This window comes from Myotis davidii, unplaced genomic scaffold (assembly GCF_000327345.1).
Source record: "Myotis davidii unplaced genomic scaffold, ASM32734v1 scaffold164, whole genome shotgun sequence".
NCBI lineage: Eukaryota > Metazoa > Chordata > Mammalia > Chiroptera > Vespertilionidae > Myotis > Myotis davidii.
Window position 1 is genome coordinate 1316835 of NW_006296417.1, and position 13798 is coordinate 1330632.

At 49.6% G+C, this 13798-nt stretch overlaps 1 protein-coding gene across 3 annotated transcripts in view; it reads left to right on the top strand.

Moving 5' to 3' along the window:
- The window catches only part of CERS3 (ceramide synthase 3), a 55721-nt gene that overhangs the window by 348 nt on the left and 41575 nt on the right, over positions 1 to 13798 (top strand). The window contains exon 2 of one of the 3 annotated variants that reach the window (XM_006771742.2): positions 6452 to 6546. The exons of 1 other annotated variant lie outside the window; for it this stretch is intronic. The gene's annotated coding sequence lies outside the window, so the exon portion shown is untranslated. The remainder of the gene's footprint in view (positions 1 to 6451; positions 6547 to 13798) is intronic. One more of the 3 variants, XM_015569124.1, reaches the window with a different exon arrangement.

Consider the following 13798-nt stretch of genomic DNA (forward strand, 5'->3'; position numbering starts at 1 on the left):
GTCACAATGCTCGTTTTGGCTGGATTTTCTGGGAGAGACAGAAAAGAGGGGTTTGACTCCCTTTGCTTGGTGAGCGGTACTTCAGACGTCTTTGGTGGGGAGAGTCAGTGTGGCCTCCAGACGTCTACTTGGGACCTGTGTCACCGGCTGATTCACGGAAGGGACGGACGGGGAGAATGGCCTGAGTGAGATCCCCGGAGGCCGAGCCCAGCAGCACAGCCTGGTCTGCCAGCAAAGCCTGGGTTGTGGAGAACATGTTCAGGCCGCCCGGACCGTCCGGGATGGTTTAGTTGGGGACAAGGCAGGACCCGTTCCCCCCACGGGGGTGAGCTTTCCTAAGCTGCCTGTCCAGAGTCATAATCGCAGTGTCGTTCTGTCCACTGCTCCAAACCGGCTAGGGCTCAGGCTCGCTCTAGAAGACACCCGCTGATTAGCTCTCAAGCTGCCAGCCTCGTGGGGAGAAGCAAAACAAAACTTTATTTTTCCCACCCAAGCACGTGTTTAGCAAGGATGTTCTTTCAAGCCATTTTATTTCCTAAAGAGCCTTATTCAGCGCAAGGGAAAGAAATCCTGGGACTCACTAGGTGGTGGAGATGAACTTATTCATGAACCCATGGCGTTCAGGGCTCTTCTGTGCCATGACTGAGGGCTGGGCTTCAGACACCTCCTCATTCCTCTCCCCTCCCACCCCCCTACAATTCTTTTTTTTAAAAGGGGGGTTTCCACTTAAAATTTCATCCGTAGAATTCCCGCCCAAAGGGACACATTCTTTTTAAAAATATATATATTTTATTGATTTTACAGAGAGGAAGGGAGAGGGAGAGAGAGTTAGAAACATCGATAAGAGTGAAACATCGATCAGCGGCCGGAATCAAACTTGGGACCTTTCAGTCCGCAGGCCAACGCTCTATCCACTGAGCCAAACCGGCCAGGGCGGGACACATTCTTTAAGGGGCAAGAGGCATATGTTCATGCATGGTAATTGTAGGCTCTTCCTATTAAAAATATTTCTGCCTTTTCTAACAGCAACCCAATTAATTTACATAAGTTTCAAGAGAATTCTGGGTTAGTAATAATTCTCTCTCTCTCTCTCTCTCTCTCTCTCTCTCTCTCTGTCTCTCTCTCTCACACACACACACACACACACACATTGTTGTGCATATGTGCATTTTCCCACTTAATTCAATGAGATAAAACTCACATTGTGCAGTTTCTAGATGAGGAATGTGGGCTGAGTGAGGTTGACAGGCAGAGCAGGGAAGGGAGGGAGCCAGGACTCTGCTGCCTCACGGCACCCAGAGATCTATGCGAACGAGCCTTCTGCATTCCTGTCCTATGCCATCAGCCCTTCACGGGGCCCTCGGCCTGTGAGCAGCCCTGAACCCACGATAACACGCTCACGTGGTGTCTTAGAGCAAAAGGCCAAAAGTCAGTCTACGATGTGCTTCACTGTTGGGGGCAGATATGGTATGGCGGGCAGAATGTGGGCAGGAGAGGCAGAGAGATCTACATTTCAGTCCCCCCGCTTGTTAACTCGGTGACCTGGGCAAGTCAGAGAATTTCTTCAAACCTGTTTCCTTATTGATAAGGCGATGATTAGAACGTCCACTGCACAGGGTTGTTTGTTACAAAGAACAGAAAGACGAGCCTGGCTGATGGGGCTCCGTGGCTCAGTGTCCACCCAGGAACCAAGAGGTTGCTGGTTGTATTCCCAGTCAGGGCACATGCCCGGGTTGCAGGCTCGATCCCCAGTAGGGGGCGTGCAGGAGGCAGTCATCAAAGCAAAGCACCTCCCGCGTGACTGACAAGTGGTGGACTTCCCATCTGTATTCACGTCTCTGGTCATTCGTTGGCGCTTCCTTATGTCGCAGTGGGACTGACTTTCTTAGACAATCCCATTGCCATTATGGGGGTCCTTCATGCTGGAGCCGATCAACTTTGGACCGGGGTCGTGACCCTCCTGTGCTGAGGGTCCCTAAAGCAGAGTAACCTTAGGCAGGAAAGCAAGAACATCAGATGCTTCATAAGCCTGTGTCCTGTGTGAAGTATTGCAGAGTTAGAGGTCAGCACGCACGCACACATGCACACGCACACACACACACACACGCACACACCCCGCCTGAGTTTTCCTGGGCCCCCAAAGAAGCATTGCCGGTGGGTGTGCGTACGAGGAGGAACAGAGAGTATATAGTGCGGCGACCTTTTATTTACCTTAGGCCCCCGGCAGGCCATCCACACAGTAGCCGTGGGTGTCTCAGGCTCCCCACTGACTTCAGGGCTACAGCGCCAAGACCGAACTAGAGATAACACACCTTCATAAAGATGGGTTTGAGACATGCGTGGTTGGCTTATTTTCTGGCCAAAAGCCTGGAGTCACGTTTAGCAAGTAGGCGGGTTGGCATCAGGGACGATGTGTGGGCCGCCTGTCCCACCTCTGGCTCCCGGTGAAGTGCGGATCGGCAGAGAGGCAGGTGGGAGCGCCAGGGAGCTCCTGCCGGCACCAAGCGCAGTCGCACCTTCCTTTCCTGGAAACGCCGGCCCTGGCCTTAGGCCTTGCACAGCCCAGATGGTTGTTTCCTGTACTTGGTGGACCCAGAACAATGGAAGGAACCTTTGTGTCCAAGCTGGACAGACCAAGCAATAGGTACCATGAAAGGCATCCCAAAGTAGCAGGACTTTTCCCCTAAGTCCTATGCGACCGTCAGTGTCAGCATTTTATGGCTCATACCATATGTATTGCCCTAAGATGATGTCTTGTAGCAAGGATTTTAAATGATGAAAATGTAAACTAAGCTAAAATGCCAATTCAAATAAATTAGGGCTTAGGTATAAAACTTCCAATGGCAGGTGAGCGAGAGATTAAGAATTTGACCTTGTTCGACACTGTAGCAGCCAGAATTCCCCATGGGCTTTCTGCTGATGGTGGACAGATGCTTGTATATAGACTGCAGCAATCGCTGTGTTTTTAAAACAGCTAACTTATTTCCAAATTTCATTCTTATTTGACCTTAAAGTCTGAGAAAGCTCACTAATAAACAGAAGATAGCTTTACTGAGAAAAGAACTTGACTTTGAGACACATTTCATCTTTCCCAAGTATGAGACTTAAAAGTTTCTCAGACTGTAAGTGTCTATATGCTGCTCCAGTACAAAGTTAAAAGTTTTTGATTCATTTGCATTAGCATTCTTTCTTCATTTCTGCCCACCTGGATACCGGAGAGCCTGTGGAAGGGGGTCTGTGCTATGTTCTTTTAAAATATATATATTTATTGATTTTAGAGAGGAAGGGAGAGGGAGAGAGAGTTAGAAACATCAGTGATGAGAATCATTGATCAGCTGCCTCCTGCACACACCCTACTGGGGACCGAGCCAGCAACCTGGGTATGTGCCCTGACCAGGAATCAAATGGTGACCTCCTGGTTCATAGGTCGACCCTCAACCACTGAGCCACACCAGCCAGCCAGGCTGTGCTATGTTCTTAAGGAGAGTAAACTGAACAGACCGGAGGCTTAACACATAGCTGATGCTTGGTTTACAGAAGTTCCAATTCAATGGAAAGTTTCCTTTTTATTATTTCCTGAATTATATCTTCAGGAAATGCCAGGAAACTAAGATATTTCACCACAGTTTCCAAACACCTCTGCTTAGGATTGGTGCGCGCATGCGTGCTCGCACAATACACACGCGCACACACGCACACACACACACACTACAGACAGACTCACATACACACACATTCATGTGCAAAATATAAAACAAAACCAAAAGACACCTATTTCTGTGTGTGTCCACCGGAGGGTTATTTCTTCTCCCGTCATAGCCTGTGCTGCCTGCTTCCGTCCTGCAGCGGCGCCTTCTGACACACGTGGCGTGGAGTCACCAGCCTGGCAACGGGAGACATGGAAGGAGTCCTCCAGCTTTTTCTTTTAATCGAGATGTAATTGACATAACATGATATTCGTTCAGATGTTACAGATGATTAGGTATTTGTATACATTGTGAAATGATCACCAAGCACATTTCTCAGTAAAGGGAAAATTATAAAGTTCACAACTGGAGCCTATGTTTGGGTTATTCGAAGAGATAAAATATTACATTAAAGGGCTTAAAATCATCTTCATTTACTATCGCCATGTTCTAAAATGAAGTACTTAGGGAGAAAAAGTCATATGCCTTAATCCATTTATCCTCTAGAGATACTATATGCAAAAACAAGGTCTATTTCTTTTATTTTGACTCCTTTGCCAGACATATGTATTTTAGTGGGTCGTCAATAAGTACTTGTTGATTAGATTGGCCCTCACTCGGGCTGAACAATAAAGTAATCATGTCAAAATGCAAGCAAAAATTCTGAGAGCATATTCTTCAGTAATGAGGATGACTTGATATCATTTTATACTAAATTGGCTTCAATTTCTTGCCCTCAAAAGTGTTTTCTTGTTGAGCATCTGATTAAAACTTTACAAACTTAGAATTTGCTGATGCCGAACAAATCCCAGGTTGTGCAGATGACCGTTTTCTCTTACAGTGTTCACATCGTGGGCTCATTATCATATTCCACTGTGGGTCAGAGGGCAGGGTCCCCTAATGAGCTCCTTCTGGCGCATTAGCCGTAAGCGGCTTTCCCTGACTTGTTTCCAGCGAGATCTGCTCCCTGGGAATTCTGGTCCCCAGCCAGCCGGGGGAGAGTAAAGCTTCGCTCAGAGCATTTCTGGATGATGACTGTAAAGTCATATGCACGTTGAGTTTTCCTAAGTAATTGTTTCACTGATTACACTATTACAGTGGATTTAAAAATTTTTTTGATTATCATTGATGGCAAGAAAATACTTTTTAGACCCCTTCAAACTCGCTCTCTCTCTCTCTCTCTCTCTCTCTCTTTTTCTCTCTCTCTCTCACAGAGAAAATAGTTTCACTAAACAATGCGTGATACATAGTGATGTTTTCTCTTCTATTTCGTTCCACTGTAGACAATCTCTGGTCATGGCCTATGGATGACTTTTCTGACCCATTGATAGTGGTTCTCAAGACTGGCTGAAAAGAAGATTCAATAGAGAACTTTAAAAAAAATTACTAAAGCCAGGCCCTGGCCTGGTAGCGCTGTGGTTACAGCATCGTCCCGATATGCCAAGGTGGCAGGTTCGGTCCCCAGTCAGGGCACATAGGAAATCAACCAATGAATGAATGCATGCATGAAACAGTGCATTCAGTCTTTCTCTGTGCTTCTCTCTCTCTCTCTCTCTCTCTCTCTCTCTCTCTCTCCTTTCTCGTTCTCTCTCGTGAACTGTTGTAGGAGCATAAATTGGGGCAACAGCTTTGGAAAGCAGTCCAACAATGTCTGTTAAACCTGAGTATACATATACTTATGGCCTAGCATTTCCACTCCTAGGTACATGCCCTACAGAAACGCATACATATGTCTACCAAAAGACATGTTCAAGAATGTTCATAGACAGCAGCATTGTTTGTTATAGGCCCAAACTCAAAACGCCCCAGTAGGATGGAAAAATAGGTTGTGATATAGTCATGCGGTGGAATACTAAGTACCAAAGAAAAGGAGTCATCTACGGTACATGCACCAGCCTGGATGCACCTCAGTCACAAGTGCTGAGAGCAAGAATCCAGGCGCAAAGGGATGCATGTGGTATGATTCCGTAAGTTTAAGAGCCACAGCGTTAGTGCATGGAGCTAGAAGTAAGGGTTTGACAGTTGGGGAAGGTCGGGTAGTGACTGGGAGGGGTCCAAAGGCAGGGTCTGGGGTCCCTTTTCTCGGTCTGGCTGCTGGTTATAACATAGGTGCGTTCACCTTAACGATGTGTTACTCTGCTATTTGTATGCTGTACCTCAGTAAGTGGGTTTGTTTAGCAGCAATAACAACAGTGCCGATGCCAGGCCGGCACCCTCAGAGACCCTGATTTACTTGGTCTGGATGCGGGGAGAGTGTGGCTTAAAACCCCGCCCAGGAATCCCCATGTAGGGCCAGGGTTGACAGCCACAGCACTGACGGGTCGCAGCTGGCCCTTTGGAAAACCATCTGCTTTAATATAACTGTAATCACACCAGGCTGTGCTCGGCCATGATTACTTTTACTCAGGTTACTTGGAAGACATAATTCACACGATAAGTCAAGGAATCCCAGAGTTAAGTGCCCGAGAAAGCCAGCCAGGTGACTGAGTGGGCAGTGGTCCAGGCCGGTCAGTGATGGCCTGTAGCTCCCGTCAGTAGAGGCACCCTTCGCTTTATTGCGCTTCACAGATACTGTGTTTTAAACATGGGCTCAAATTGTTTTAGATACTATGAAGGTCCAACAAAACTGATGGGTCAGCCCAGTTCGATTGGCACCAAGTTCAACTACTGGTTTGTAACGGTGACCTAAAGTTTTATAGTTAGAAGGAAACCTATGGATATAATTGTATAGTCTACTAATTACTTGCCCTTTTCTGCTTCTGCAGGGATGCTGTGACACTTTGATATATACACACACACACAGACGTATATTTATACTGTACCTGAGTTCGTTGGACGTGAGCTATCATATACACTCAAGGTAATTATCATGTACGTTTTATTTTACCTCTACTGTGTTTTCTTAATTGAAATCGTGGAAAAATAACAGCTGTAACTCAAAAGTTTATCACATGGTATTGTTTTTCATATTCTGGGGAGCTGTTGTGTTTGGCAAGTACCATAGTATTCTCTGTGAAATACGGTAGCTTCCTAGCTTTTTCTTTAGAAAAGGGAGCTGTTGCATGAAAGACTTCCCCAGGCGGTGACAAGCCTCGCTCTTAGGTGGCGTTCACCCTCCATGCTCGGGGCTCACCCCTACCTTGCTCCTTCCCATCCCCAAAGCCTGCTGCCCAGTTTGGAAGGAGGGCTGGCCCTGTCCTGTAATTCTCCAGCTTCCAGTCTCTCCCCGTGGGAGAACTTCCAAAATCGCCTTTCTCCAAAAGCGTCACAGATGACACTCACGCACGATCGATGGTGTGCATGGTGGAGAGTTACTCGCAGAGCACCTCACCAGTGTTGATTTGATGACGCAGAATTGAGTCATGGCAAGAGAAGGAGCCATTTGCCCTCAATGCCTCTGTTTGCACGTGGCTCTGTCAGTCGGAGCAAGTCACTCGATCCCTCTCTATTTTATTCTTTACTTGTAAATCGAGCGTATCCATAGATCCTATCTTTGTGAGGGTTCAATGAGTTCACGCTCGTGGAAGAAACTGTAAATTGGGATCTATTTTATAGTTGTTACCATTTTAATCATCCATTTTGTATTCTGCGGAAAAGTAGTGTAGTTATTCTCAGTTTTTAGCAGCAAAACTGTGTGTCAGTGCCGCCTGTCATCTGAATCCCACGTCTTGAACTTTCTCCTGCACCAACGGTTCTTGCTTACACGGTCGGCGGGCCTGCCCCATGTCCGCCCTCTTCCAGCCTAACCAATTCCCACTGGGTCAGTAGCGAGCTCAGAAAGGGCTCATGACCAAGCCTATACATTCTTGCGCCTTCTTACCCAAAGCTTTGCCAGCGTAGTTCCCCGTGGGCTTTCTGGTCAGGTGAGAGTGAACAGTGGAGAGAAAGGAGGGCCCGAAGCTTCGGGAAGCCAGAGTGGAGGAGGGTTCAGCCGTGCAGTCAGGCGGCCGTGAGGATTTCTGTCTTGGTCATGCTACCAGCCCCTTTCGTGGCTGCGCAGCCTGAGCAGCTCCCTGGCTCCCAGAATTCCTGGGCCTTCTAGGGGTGCAGATCTATTCTGAGGCCCTGTGGACAGGTCTACCCCTCACATTATCGGGGCCCAGGGCCAGAGTACATCCGGAGGCACCTGGCCCTCCTCACAGCCCCCACCCTGTCTTGCTCAGCGAGAACCCAGTGCCCCTCTGTGTAGACACCTGTGTACGCGTCCAAGCGTGGGTCCTCTCTTGCCCTCTCCAGCTGTCTCCTTTGGCCATCCCTAGACCTACGAGTACGCTGTACTGTCACTTTGAGGAGGGCAGGCGTGGGCGGCATCTATGCTGGCCTTGCACGTGGGCTCAGAGCTGTTTGGGCAGGGAAATCTGGGGGCCTGGGTATCCCGAGCAAGTCTAGGAAGGGGGCATGACCCCTTGGACCTGTAGACTCCCCCGCCCCCGGGAGAGGATTGGTCAGAGGAGGGCCACAGTAAGGTTTCTGAACCGAGGCCAGGTGGGAAGGGTGGGGAGTCCTGGGCAAGGTTAGTGCCCTTGGCACACACAGGTGGTACTCAGTGGTGTCATAACTGATGGGTGACAGAGGCTGAGCCGTTCCAGAACTGTGTGGAACATGTAAATGTGACCCTCTTCCACCACCACACCTGCAGACACCACCTCACCGCATGGCAAGGTAGATGCTGCTTAGATTTCGTAAGGTGGGAGGTGAGTAACATCCCCACCTCAGACTCCAGCAGGAGGAAATGGACTGAGAACATCGTCATCTGCGGGGAAGAGAAGTGTTCAGGCTCCCCGTCCCCCTGAACAGAGGACTCGCTGAGGCTCAGAGGGGTCTCCTGGCACCTGTTCAGAGAATCACACAGGTTTAGAGTGGTGTTTCTCTAATGTCTGTTTCAGACACTTCTTATACCTGGGATATTTGGAGTTGAAGATCATATGGTCCTTTTGCTCACTTTCTTTCAGCTCATTCCATTCTTTTAGATCAACCTGAAGACATTTCTATTTAAATTTCACTCACCTGAATGACAGAGGAACATGAACCCCCTCACCCAGCACGTGGAGCTGGTCCCCTTCCCAGTGGGGACGCCAGCCCCCTCCCCCCCACTCTCCCCCGCAGGCTCATACACGGTTTGGATTCATTCACACAGCCCAGGCTCGGCATCCATATAATCCGCAGCAGCACTTCTGCCAGCTGCATTTTCTGCCAGAAAAAATTTTGAGGAAATATCCAATAAGTCTTGGTATAAAGAAGACGGCATTTCAGAAAGACGACTTAGGCATGTTATAGACCCCAAATCGGCCAATAGCGGAGGGCGCGGAAAGGCAGCTTGGCCCCTGTGCGCCCCTCCCCAGGGAGAAGGGAGCTGACAGTGCCAGGTGCCACCTGACTGCATTGTGTGTGAGCAGTGTTTCCCCACGTTCCCAGCAGCTCCTCTGCACTGGGAGCAGAAACCAGAGAGACCCAAAGGAGGGCCCTGTAAATGCACATCAGACGGACATGTAAGGGCACCCCTTTGGGAAGAATGGATGTGTGAAAGCCTGGAAACCTGGGGAATTTTTTATTTTTATGTGACTATTCATGCAGTAGACTCTAGATTTTTTTCTTCCAAACACTTGCACACGAAATACCTCTACATTTGAAGCTATAGATTTCATCGTCAATCCAAAAAAAGTATCCTGAATAAGTGAAACATTTTCTCTGTGTTCCAGACTTTGTAGACACCCTGTATCTCTGTCTCTGTATCTCTTTCTGTATCTCTCTCTCCCTATAGCTGGTAAAAATCTAGCCTTGTACTTTTTTGTTTTCCCCTCTAAGGGGCTCCTTGCGTTAGAGAGAGACTGGACAGGAATGACTAGTTCTTCTCAGTGTTGAGAGTTGGGTTATTTCCTCTAGTAAGGGCTGCCCGGCCGGCGTGGCTCAGTGGCTGAGCGTCAGCCTATGAACCAGGAGGTCACAGTTCAATTCCTATTCAAGGGCACAGGCCTGGGTTGTGGCCTCGATCCCCAGTGTAGGATGTGTAGGGGACAGCCAATCAGTGATTCTCTCTCATCACTGATGTTTCTCTCTTTTTCTCCCTCTTCCTTCGTCTCTGAAATCAATAAAAATATATTTCAAAGAAATAGTAAGGACTGGTGTCCGTGGTGAGAGGAGCAGCTGGCCTGGCTGAGGGAGAGCGGCGACAACCGCAGCAGGTGCCATTGCCCTGCCCGCGCTGGCTGTCCTGGCAGAGGGAAGTCTGGCCATTTTTCAGGCTTTGTTTATGTTTTCAGAGCCAAAGAGGAAAGCCACTGAGAAGGTGGAATGGAGACGGTTTCCCTGCCCTCCTGTGCCACCTCCCTGCCCTGTCCTGTGGGCTCTCAGACCCACTCACCCCACCCTCGCTGAGGATGAGTGGCATGTTTGTCATCTCCCTCTTTTCCAAGGGGCCTTTACTCTGTGGGGGCGGCAGGCGGCACCACAGGAAACCCCGCCTTTACACGTTACATAAGCGGGCATTTAAAAACATTCAAATGCGGGGCTTGCTTCATCAGTGCGCCTTAGTAACCCCGAGTCCTCCCCCTCCAGCTGTGAGGGAGATGGATGCTCCAAATTCCTTCCTGACCAAGCAGTGGCCCCACGCCCTCGTGTGGGTCCCACTCCCAAAAAATGACTCCAGTGGAGACGCTGCCCAAGACGGGTTCCGTCGTGGGAGAGATCTTGCTGGCACGGAGGGGAGCAGGTGGCCCTCGTCCCTCTGAGAAGTGGCCACCTCACCCACACGGGGTCTGGGTCACGTCCACACCACTCAGGGCCCCCCGGTACCATTGACAGAGGTGCAAACAGTGGCCTCCGCTCTGACACGCACAGCTTACTGGGCAGTGGCTATATCCGGGCATTCTACAGAGCGATGTAGACGCATGCCATTGTTTAATCCTGACCAGAACGAAAAATCATTCCCCCGATTTAACTGCCAAGATAGTCAACGCTTAGAAGTCACTTCTCCTGTGAGGTCATGTCGCCGGAAAGGGGAGAGGATGGGCATTCAGAGTCCTGAACCCTAATTCCTTTTTTTTTACAAATATGTTTTTATTTATTTTGAGAGAGAGAGAGTTGGGGAGAGAAAGGAGAGAGAACATCCATGATGATAGAGAATCATGGATCGGCTGCCTCCTGCATGCCTCCTACTGGGGATCGAGCCAGCAATCCGGGCATGTGCCCTGACTGGAAATGGAACCGTGACTTCCTGGTGCATAAATGGACGCTCAGCCCTTGAGCCACCCTGGTTGGGCCCAAACCCTAATTCCTGATAAACCAATAGGCCTTGGGTTCCCACAGGTTCTGTCCTGGGAATTCCGCCTCAGGACGTTGTGGGGGGAGGTCTTGGTGTTTCCTTGGGGGAATCTCATCTTGGGAAGGTCGAAACTAGAGAACATTGTGCAGTGACTGTCCAGGACATGCCCCTGGGTTTGCTGCTGGCACTGTGTGTGCCCACTGTGTGCCATCACCCAGTTAGCTCTTCCCCAGCAGCAAGCCCTGTGGAGGTTTTGCGGGGAGGCGGCTGCGGAGGGTGGTCCATTGCTCTCTCTTGAGGAATCTTTTGAAACTCATTATCTAACCTCATTATTTAAACGAGCCTGACATGGATTCTTTCCATGCCCAGCAAGGTTAGGATGATCAGATAATATTAGGACGTGACATTGACCCAGCACTCCATTGCATTCAGATATTCTTACGTGCCTACAGCAGCTGTTTGAATAAGCAACAAGTGAGCAATAACATTCGGAGAGATTGAGTTGCCCAAGACCACTTAGCTATGAAGTTCCCGGTGGCCTGCACCCCGGGCTTTCTGACTCTAGAGCCACAGTTCTTTCTCGAAGGTTTCAGCTGTTTGAAAGGCAGCTCGCTACCCGAGGTGCCGTGCGTAGCACTGGATTGGTGGTGTGTTTTTTTCCCATTTTTCATTTTATTCATCAACTATGGGTTTGCCATTTGTATAGCATCTTACGGACCGTTTTTACCTGGGCCTAAGTGACAGGGAAGCTCCGGCAGCTCCCTTCATCGGAGCGCGAGAAGGCCTCGCAGACAGGAACCATCTCTGAGACTCAAACGGGAAAACTTGAGTCGGAATCGGGGCCTCGCCTCGGCCCCTCTGTGAGTCACTGGCAAAGAGGTTCCCAACTCCCTTGCTTTTGCATTCATTACTCACTTGTGACTGAGCCTAATAACAGAGTAATTTGTGAAGCAAGATGTGTGAGTCACCAGGCAGGGGAGGAGAGCGTGCATGGGATGACTTGGTGCAGGGGAGCAAACTATTTAATAGAACCTGGAAGGGAAGTGCTGACGTGCTGCTAATTGGGTTAAGATTTCTGTGCAATCCCATTGCCTGGTTACCCAGGCCTTAGTGTACATTTTAGACTTCTAAAGTTACCTTAAAAACACGCGGGTGGGGAGGAGAATTCCAGCTTTGAAAGCAGGTTATTCATTCTCAGTCCCAGGTCACTTTCTCGTGGATTTCCGCCCAGTGGTCCTGGGCTCCTTTCCTCTGAACCCTGGGAATGGCACTCTCCTCAGATCTGTCTGTGCTTGGCTCTGCTCCACGTTCTGGTCGCAGTCAGACCTGTTTTTCTGCCAGTTCCTCCCCATGTTATCAGCCTGCGGAAACTTCCACAGCCATCTGCCTCCCTCCTGGTCCTCCGCCGGGCCCTGGCAGTCTGTCACTGACTGCCCAGGGCAGAGACTTGCCAGGGTCTCCAAACAGGCAAAGAGGCACCCAGAGGAGTTACATTTTGGGGACTCCTACCTCCCTAAACTGCATTTTCCGCCTTATCTTTATTACCTCCAAGTCTAAAGTCAGTAAGAAAGCATTTTTTTATTAAAATTTTTTTTAAAGTATATATTTTATTGATTTCAGAGAGGAAGGGAGAGAGAGAGAGAGCTAGGAACATCAATGATGAGAGAGAATCATCAATCAGCTGCCTCCTGCATGCCCCCTTCTGGGGATCCAGCCCGCAACCCAGGCATGTGAATCAAACTGTGACCTCCTGGTTCACAGGTCGACCCTCAACCATTGAGTAACGCCGCTGGGCAGGAAGCACATTTCCTATTTCCTTTGAAACTGCTAGAATCCAAAAGATTCTAGCGTCTGGTTAGCGTCTGTGTGTGTAAAGAGGCTGAGATGAGTTTTGTGTCGGTACCAGACTTGCCTCACTTCAAATCGGCTATTAGCTTTTGCATAGTAAACATTTACTTTAAAAAACCAGCCTCTTGAGAAACGTACCTGGGAAGCTGCCTCCAAACCACGGGAGCGGCGGAGGAGGAGAGCCTTGGCCGCGTGGGGTTCCCTCTGCCGCAGCAGCAAACTGTCTTTTCCCGGAGTAAAACTCCACTGGCTCCACACTGACATGAGGACGGGCCCTGCAGGGAGGAGCCCGGATGAGGCACACCGTGACACTTTCTCACGGGGCCCAAAGACACACGCGGAGAGGACAGCACTAGGGGAGAGCCCTGCCTTAAGGAGAACTTGGCCGTGTAGATGCCAAGTGCCTGGTTGGCGTGTTAAGGGTTTATTAGTTTTGCTGGGAAGATAGGCCTATGATGTTTGCTAGCGGTGAAGAAGTATCGCCCCCGTAGAAAGCGATGGTTGGCCTGGGGGCCTTTTAAGCCTAGAATCGTAGAATCAGTGGGAGCCAAAGGCAGAAGCCCAGCCCCCTGCAGGCAAGTCCTCCTCTAATCTGCAGGCAGACGCTGCATGCAGCCCTGGAGGTGCAAGGGGACGGCGCTCCCTTGGAGTTGGAATTTCAGAGGCCTTTCCGACTTGCACAGAATCACTTTAGCTCTTGGTAATTAGTATTCAAATAGGCACATCAAGATGGTTGGATTTTTCCATCAGGGCAGTCTTGGTCCAATCAGGGTCGGAGTTACAAAACGCCGGCCAGGAGGAGCTCTGAAGAGCGCAGGAATCACAGCTATAGGAAGCTGTAGGTCTGGTGGAGCCCCCGAGGAAGACCCCCCCCCCCCTCGGCTGATGTGCAGATCCTGATTCCTGATGCAGCGGGTGCAGAGTCTTTGTTGCTATGGTACCCACAGAACTGGCTGGAAGCCAGCCCTCTGGAACTTGCTGGAGATCTGCCCTCTTGGGTGCT